Here is a 9,052-nt window from a genome sequence, read left to right as displayed (position 1 = left end):
TAGTTATGGCATTGATCATGGACTTTAAATCTTTTGCAGTTTTCCTTTACAATGTTATAATTGTGTGCATTGTTCTACTGCTTTTTACAATGTTGTCATTAAATACATTATTTTCCTAGTTCTGATCATTTCATTCTGCTTTGGTTTATACAATCCTCCTAAATTTCTCCAAATCTGGCCATTTTGCTTTTTCTTAAAGCTCAGTAATATTCCATTGCATTCATGTGCCATTATTTATTTAATAATTCCCCAATTGATAGCTGAACAGAACTTTTGCCAAAAATATTTATACATGTTATTTATCCTTTTTGCAATGTCTTCACTCTTCTTCTCCAGCTGGCCAAATTCTCTCCATCTTTAAAGAGCCAGCTTAAGTCCCACTTCCTTTGTGTCCAGCCAAACGCAGATATTTAATGAGTTTTTGCTATGTTCAAAGTTTTGTGTTGGGCAGTGATTGGAATATTGTTGGGAGGGAATGACCTTGACAGTTGACTTGTATGGAAAATAAGTCTGAGAAAAACAGTTACTCAATTAAGTCTGACTTGACAATTCATTTGTCTGGGGCAAAGTTCTAAGAGAAGCAGTTAGTGAGTTATCTAATTTAAGAGCCCTGTTTTGAGATAGCAGTTGCTCTTTTATAAGTTGTAGAGCAAAGGAATCAAACTCACATAGAGAGAGATCCACTAAATTGTGCATAAATATTTCTGAGAGCTGCACACTAACTTAAAAAATGACATATTAACATAACCTAAGTTCTATTATGTATTTATTTTTGTGAATATTTCCCAATTACATTTTAATTTAGTTCTTGCTGAAATGTGGTTCATATGTTCCCCAGTAGAACGTTGATGTAGATGGGAAACATAGTCTATGTTGGTAGTTTGTTAAGTTGAAGAACTAGAGAAATTTTAGGTGAACTATTTGGGAAATATGGGCATAAGAATTGTTTTAGGATGATGGTGTTAGGATTCTTACAAAGTGCTAAGTAAGTGGAATTGAGGAGACAGTGGTTAAATCTAGTTTAGCATTGATTTAATCCTACAACAAATAATGGTTTTCTAGTAATATAATGATTGGTATATACTCAGTGTACAGCATATAAGCAAGAAGCTTTCAGGGCCAGACACAGAAGCCCACTAGAAGTTCTCGGAGGAGGAGACAGATTCATTCCATTTTCCACCTTTGTGCTGGCTGGAGGATGAAGCTGGAAGAGGCAAAGGACTAGTGGCAGGAGCTCTTGGAACCAAGGAGAGAGATAGGCCTCTAAGAAAGCTAACTGGGCCCAGGGAAGGAGACAAGACTTAGAAGAAAACAATAAAGGATTTAGACTTTAACTCCTGGCTGTATTTGAGGTGATTATTGAACTGAAAAGAAACCTGTTCCCAGAGAATATTATATTTTAGAGAAGAATATTACATGATGGGGAAAATATGATTTACCTAATTATAGACAGAATATAAGAATGTGGTTATTTACTATGGGCTAATGTGGAATCATTTATAGAAGGACCTGAACTCAGAAAGATTAGAGTTTTTAATCAACAAATATTAGGCTTTTACTATATACCAGCTATAGGGCAGCTAGGTTGCATGGTGGATAGATTGCCGGTCCTAGAGTCAGTGAGACTTATCTTCCTGAGTTTAAATCTAGCCTCAGACTTCTATTAACTGTGTGATCCTGAGTAAGTCATTTCACTTATTTGCATCTGTAAAATGAGTTGGAAAAGAAAATGGCAATCCATTCCAGTTTCTTTGCCAAGAAAACTTCAAACAGTATCATGAAGAGTCAGACATAACTGAAAAATGATTAAACAATATGTGCCAGATATTGTGCTAAATTCTGGGGGCACAAAGAAAGACAAAACAGTCTTTGCCTTCAATAAACTCATTCTAATGGAAGAGAAAACAAGCAACAACTATATATGAATTAGACATATAAAGAATGAATTAGAGGCAATCTGAGATGGAAGACATTAACATTAATAGGATCTGAGAAAGACTTCTGAAACAAGGTGGGATTTTAGCTGACACTTGAAGGAAGTTAGGGAATCCAAGAAATAGAGGGGAGATGAGAGAAGTATAGAGAACAGTCAGTGAAAATCCATGGAGTGAGATGATGGTTTCTCTGTCTCTGTTCCCTTTTCTCTCCATCTTGCTCCATACCTCCACCCACACCTTCTACTAATCCATTGTTTATGCAGATAGGTAGAGGGCTCTACACTTCCACCTACTGCTGAAAAGACAATGAAGAGAATATATGCCATTTTCTATTTTGACTTGATCCTCTGGGAATAAGTGTTAGCAAGAATATTATATTCTTAATATATTCTGCTCATCATTATAATTTGCTGCTGGGGAAAAGAGGAATGAAGAGAGAAGGCAGAATATATTTCTTTTTAATGTTACTTGTTTCCTGGAGCAAAGCTTTTTAAACTGTGGGTCACAACCCCATGGGGTCACCTAACTGAATGTGGGGGATCATGAAATTATGATTTATTATGAGTAAATGTTTGATTTCTATACCTTTTTAATATACTTATCTACTCAGAATTGTATAAAAATTTCTTGAGTGAAAAGGAGTCCTGAGTAGACAATTTAAGGAACTCTCTCTGAAAAGAGGAGAAGGATAAACCTGCAAAGGAGTAGAGTTGGAAAGGCTTTTGACAATTTTAGGATAAAGGTCATTGCCTCTTTCTCAAAGAACATGATGCTTTTGATGAAGCCCTATGAGGTTTAAAGCCAGAAGCTTGGAGAGATGTATATTACAATTGCTGTTGTAGGAAAAGTCCAGTTGAGCAGAAGAACAGTTTAGAAGCATCTCAGTGGATCAATTATTTAAGCTAAAATGTCATGTTCAGTGAAGTGTTAGTTAAGCATAACATAGATTAGCTTAGCCCAGCAGTGTCTGTTCAATACAACAAACTATGTTCATCAAAGAGCTTTTATAGACAATTGTGACAGAAGAGGATATTAAAAATCTACAATCCTAAAATTCTGTGTTTCTCTGGCCACATTAGTTCTTTACTATATGTGTGTTTTTCTACCTCAGGACTGTAGGTATGTGTTTATTCTCTCCACTGATACCAGGTGCATTGGTAGGAGAGTATAGTTAAGATTTGTTGACAGAACTTCATCTAAATATTATGTATTTTCTTTAAATTTTTAGTAATTATTTTGGTTGAGTGCGTGTTAATAACTGATCTGTAAATTGAAAATTCACTGGTAAGGACTCTTGAGCTAGAATGTTGGGGAATAACTACTCACAACACTTGCCCTTAGCATTTAAAAATATTGAGTAATAACAGCATGGCCACTCCTCTAGAAAACTGTCCTGACTACTGGAAATGAAGGCAAATAGGGTAAATGAGCCACTCATAGCCCAGGGAGAGTGAACAGAAGCTTAGGGAAAGGGGAGTTTAGTCCCATGCCCTATGCTACAAAAGCACTTGCAGTCTTTTTCCTTCAAAAGTACAGGTGGTAAGAAGCCCGAGACCACCATCCAATTATTCCTCTAAACTCCTTCTCTTCCCACTGTGTGCTTCAATATAAGAGGGAAAAACAAACTTCTTTATTATCCAGAATACTCTCATATCATCTTTTCTTTTCCTTTTAATGGAACTTCTCTCACCAAGTCTCTTAGGAAACATCTTTTACACATTCTTCTCTTTCACTCTCATTATATAGAATAATTATCAAGTCCTATTGATTTTAACTCTGTGCTATTCCTTATATATAAAGCTTCATTTCCATTCCTTCTACTATACCTCTAATGCCTTTTTAAAATACTAGATTATTATAATATTCTCCTAATAGTCTTTCTGCTTCCCATTCCTTTGCCAATCCATCTTTCAAATCAGGGGCTGAAGAATACTCCTAAAACACTATTCAGATCAAATTACTCTAATTTATGGGGAAAAATCTATTGTGGCTCCATGTTATGTTATTTACCAAATTAAAAATGTTAACTCCGGACTGAATTAAAAAACCTCTACAATCTGGATCCAATTTATTTGCTCAGTCTTACCTCAACTTAATTCTCCTTTATGTTCCAGATAAACTATACTGTTCATCCCGTTTTTGTTGTGATCTTTCTTGTACGAACAATTCCTCTTCCACTCCCTTCCCCATTTATAAATTTGAAATCCCTCCCATATGTCAAAGTCCAGATCATCTTAGCTCTGTTTCCTCCATGAAGCCATTTCTGTCTTCTCAAGTCAAAGTAATCTCTCAAGCCTTAGATTTATGATAGAATTTTTCCTTTGTATCAGAAACATTTCAACACTCTATCTCTATCTCTAAGTGTCCTGAGAGCAGAGTTTGTATTATATCTACCTGTGCTTAGCACAGAGCCTTTTACATAATTGGTATTTAATACATGGTGATATTTTGTTCAGGTGGTATTGTCTGGTGAGGTAACAATTTAGAATTGAATGGTCCTGGGATTTAGAACCATGATAATTTAAGGGTTATATTGTTCAGTTGCCTTTAGTATAGATCTTTTGCCAAGACGGCCATTCTGGGACACTGGTTGACCACTCTGAGACTACATTTAATTCATCACTATGAGAATAAAGAATGATGGCTGCCCATAAGATCTGACCTTCTCTATGCACAGCTCTGTAGACTAGGATAGATCTAACTTCAAAGAGACTACCTCCAACTGTTCTTTCCTCTCCTGACAATGTTAGTATTTATGGAGTGTCTGAAGCTATTGCCACGTGGTTCTGTTGCTATGGTAGCGAGAACATCCTTTTCTTCCTCCTTCCTCCATAGGTGTTTGCATGGGGACATATGTGGCTGTTTCCATGACAACAAGGTGTCTTATCTCTTAGTGAAACAGGAGTCTATAAGAAAAAAAAAAGGCTTGGATGAGTCTGAAGAGGGGGAAATTGAAAATAAAACCGGGCATTTGGAAAGCTGATGCTATGAAGCAAAGAAAAGTAATATGGTTAGTGCTAGAGCTGAAAGACTAGTTTAGGCAGTTGGGATATTTTATACAATAGAATTAATAAATTCTGTTCTACTACTACTACCTACACACATACACAAACACATTCACACCCATATCCCTTTTTCTTTATTAAAAGAACAATTTAAAACAGGCATTCTTAACCTTGTTTGTGTGATTCCCTTCTCTGGCAGTCTGATGAAACCTATGGACCTCTTCTCAGAATAATGTTTTTGAATACCTAAAATAATAGGATTGTGAAAGGGATTTATTACATTGAAATAAAATTGTTAAATTAATAAAAAGAAATCCCAGATCCTGGGTTAAGAAGTCTATATTTTTGAGCTAGGAAGATAAGATGAAATGTTGAAAACCTTCCAACAATTAAGGGCAAATTCCCAAGAGTGTCTAATTCCACAACTGTTCAGTCAATAGACACACAAAGAAATTCAAATATTGCCTCAGGATGCATCTGAGAACAGTTCCCAAAAGACTTTTTTTTTCTCCCGAAGGCTTCTGATGGTTAGTCATATTTAAAGTTGTTTCTTAAAGGCCACGATTTCCTTTGCCATTGATCAGCTTCCTCCCACAGACTGCCCTGTGATTCATAGCTCACACCTCCCCAGTCATTAGGTTTTTCTGTTTGTTCTTTTCCCTTTCCTTACCTCATACCCACAGGACACTGGCTGGCTGGACTCAGTGGTTTAGATGGAGATATGCTTATTAAAAGTCATATGTTATCTTTCATAATTTTAAAGAAAATAGAGAAACAAGAATAGACACAAATCTAAGTCAATCCAGGATTATGAAAGAATAAACTAAAGAATTGTTTGTTTTTGGTTTTTGCTTTGTTTTATTTTTGCTGGGGGAAAGTGGTGAGAAACTGAAATAAGGCTATACATTACCTACGAAAGTTAATTCATGAGACAGAATAGAAGAGTACTGCTTTTGGAGTTACGTCATTGGATCAGAGATCTAAATCTGGAAGGGAACTCATTAGCCAGCTTGTCCAGGCTCCTCATTTTAGTGTTGAAGGAACCAGGCTCACAGGGTTAGACAGGCAGCATGTGTAAGAAGCTGAATATGAATGCAGGGCTTTGAAGCTGGAATCAGAGTTTTTTCCCTAAGTTTTCCTCTTTCCTGCCTGACTAAATCTAAGTCCTGGCTCTGATCCTTACAAGATATACTGGGCAAGGCAAGTTATTTCTCTGACCCTTAGTTTTCTCACCTGTAAAATGGGGACACATTACTTAACTAACAGGGGTGTTTTGTAAATGTTAAAACTTTATGTAAATAATCAATTTTCATTCATTCAGTCAAGTATTCACTGAGTGTTATATATGTGTGAATGTGGGGGATTTGCATGTGGGATGAGGTGGGACAACATAAGAAACTGGGTGAGGATGTACTTGATTGGTAGTCAAAAGATTTATATTTTGTTCCAGATTCTGCCAATGACTCATTGTTCGATTTGGGAAAAGTTCCTTTCCTAGAGGGCCCCTAGTTTCTCCATCTGTTGAGTGGGGAAAACAACTCTCAAGGAATAATAGGACAGAATCTTTAGAATCACAGTCTCCCAGAGCTAAGAAGGACCAGAGAACTTCTTCATTTCATCCAAGATTCCCTTCTTACACACCTCAGGCAAATAAGGGGCCAATCAAGTCTCCACTTGAATATACCATGGGATGAGAAACTTCCTATCTCATAAAGTTTTTGCTACTTGATGAGATTCTGTTGGTGTTCAGATCTAATAATTAATTCATCTGATTGTTATTAAGTGGTGCTTATCTGCAAAACACCAGGGCAGCTTGGAGATACAGTGAATAGAGTTCTGGCTCTGGAGTCAGGAAAACTGAATTCAAATCTATATTCAGGTACTTACTCTCTGTGTGACCCTAGGCAAGTCACCTAACTCAGTTTACCTCAGTTTCCTCATCTAGAAAATGACCCAGAGAAGGAAATGGTGAACCACTCCAATGCCAAGAAAACCCCAGCTGAGGTCACAAAGAGTCAGGTATGAGTGAAAGAACTGGACAACAACAAAATATGCAAATCATATTTTGGGGGTCTAGAGTAGTTATAAACTTCAGATGAGGAGGTAGGTAGAGTGAAACCACTGACTACAGAAGCAGAGGTCCTGGGTTCAAATACCACCCTTGACACTTTTTTTTAGTTGACGGATACCTCGTTTAACCTCACTAGACTTTAGTTTACTTGTCTATCAAATCAGGAAATTGGACTATATGGCTTCCGAGGCTTCTTCCAACTCTAAATCCATGATCCCCATAATCTTGTCTTTTGGGGGTTTATGTTCTAATAGTAGATAAGAGCCAAACAGAAGAAGCCCATTTTACAAGGACACTAAAAACCAAGTACTCTGCTAGACTTCAGGCAAGATCCACATAATGATGGAAGTGGGAGGTTGTGGGAGCTGGAAGGACCCTCTATGGCTAGAGAGTTCTTTCTTATTTGAGCTGAAAGCTGCCCATCTACTTACTGCTCCTTGTGGGGTGAAGTCCATTTAGTCTGATCTCTTTTCTATGTAGTAGCAACTCAAATATTTGAAGATAGATACTACATCCTCCCTAAGTCTTCACTTCTTGAAGTTAAAATGCAACTACTTCTTTCAACTGTATCTCATATGACAAAACATTAAATGTTCTTGGAAATAAGGATTGTTTGTGCTATCACTCTCTTCTCCCAACCTCCATGGAGATAAGGCATTTTGCTAATTGCTCGAAACTGGTTTTCTTGTCTTAAGGTGATAGCTTATCTGAAGGAATTTGTAGTGTCAAGAACAAGGAAATACAACTAGATATCTTATTGGTAGCTTAGAAAAAAGAGAATACATATTAAGTAGAGAGTTTGGGACCAATAGAAGTTAGCATTATGCTTGATTTTTCAACTCTGGCCCTGAGCAATTATGCTTTTGATATGTGGGCTGCCTGGACCAGCTGGTAATGTAAAGTTTTCCAAAGAGAGAGCAGGGAATGTTCAAAACAAGGAAAGATATTGGAAGAAATAAGATGTAAATGAAGAGAAAACATCTCTTTTTTTGGTCAAAAGATTACATCATAGATTTAGAGTTCCAAGGGATCTTTAGAAGCCCTTGAGTCCAATTTTTTCACATTATAGGAAAGGAAATTGAGTCTCAGGATTTCTGGATTCTAAATCTAGTGCTTTAGTCACTATATCAATGAACCAGGTCAAGCCATTGGAGAGATGCTGATGTTGAGCAAAGCTTAGGTTAGATTCATGAGGATACCTTGTGAGAAAGCATCTCTGGCTCTTGTATTAATCAATCTTTCCAAGAGTTCTGAATCCTTCATTTCTCCCTAGGTGAATCACAGCTTATTTTTTTTTAATGGACAATTAGGATCACAACTTTTCTTCACCTCTCCTCCCACCCCCAACCACAGCACTGATTAAATTCTGCATTTAAGTAGAATGTAAGTCCCTTGAGGTCAAAAGCTATTTAATTTTTCTTTTTGTATTTGCAGTGCCTAGCACAGTGCCTTAAACATTGCAAGCCCTTTATAAATGTCTTAAATTTGAATTGGAGTGAAGAAGCAGATTTTGTGCTCAAGGGGCATATTAAGGAGTGTTTTTCCACCTCTCTAATCTTATTTCTCCTCCTGTTTTTCTTGTTCTATATCTTTTATGTTCCCTTCTAATTTTTGAGAAGGCAGATCTTGGGGCTGAAAGTGAGAAAATATTTTGCACTGATAGTCAGGCTAAGTAGTCTTCTCACGTTTAGTCCATGCTGTCACGCATTGCTGCTTCTATTCCTCTTCTCATGCGTCAGCTTAGCCTGCAACACTCCCTCACCTTTGGCACAAACTCTAACCATCCTTAAAGGTCAGTTTTCCTCTCTCCTTGAAGCTTTCCCTGATTCTGGCCCGCTCTGATCTCTCTAGTCAGAGACTTTTTTTCTTTTAGAGCCTTCCAATGGAGCAGGAACAAGTCTAGCAAAAGAATAATCATATTCTTTGCAGCAACCTACTGGTGCTCAAGGTAGCAGAGTGAATCTGGGTTGTAAGTATAGAGGGACAAGTTTAATACTTTGTAGTTTGGGGTGACCTTTACTGCCCAAGGAACTCTTGTT

This window comes from Sarcophilus harrisii, chromosome 2 (genome assembly GCF_902635505.1).
Source record: "Sarcophilus harrisii chromosome 2, mSarHar1.11, whole genome shotgun sequence".
In the NCBI taxonomy this organism is placed as follows: domain Eukaryota; kingdom Metazoa; phylum Chordata; class Mammalia; order Dasyuromorphia; family Dasyuridae; genus Sarcophilus; species Sarcophilus harrisii.
The sequence above is the reverse complement of the archived record's forward strand: the minus strand, read 5'-3'. Positions refer to the sequence as shown.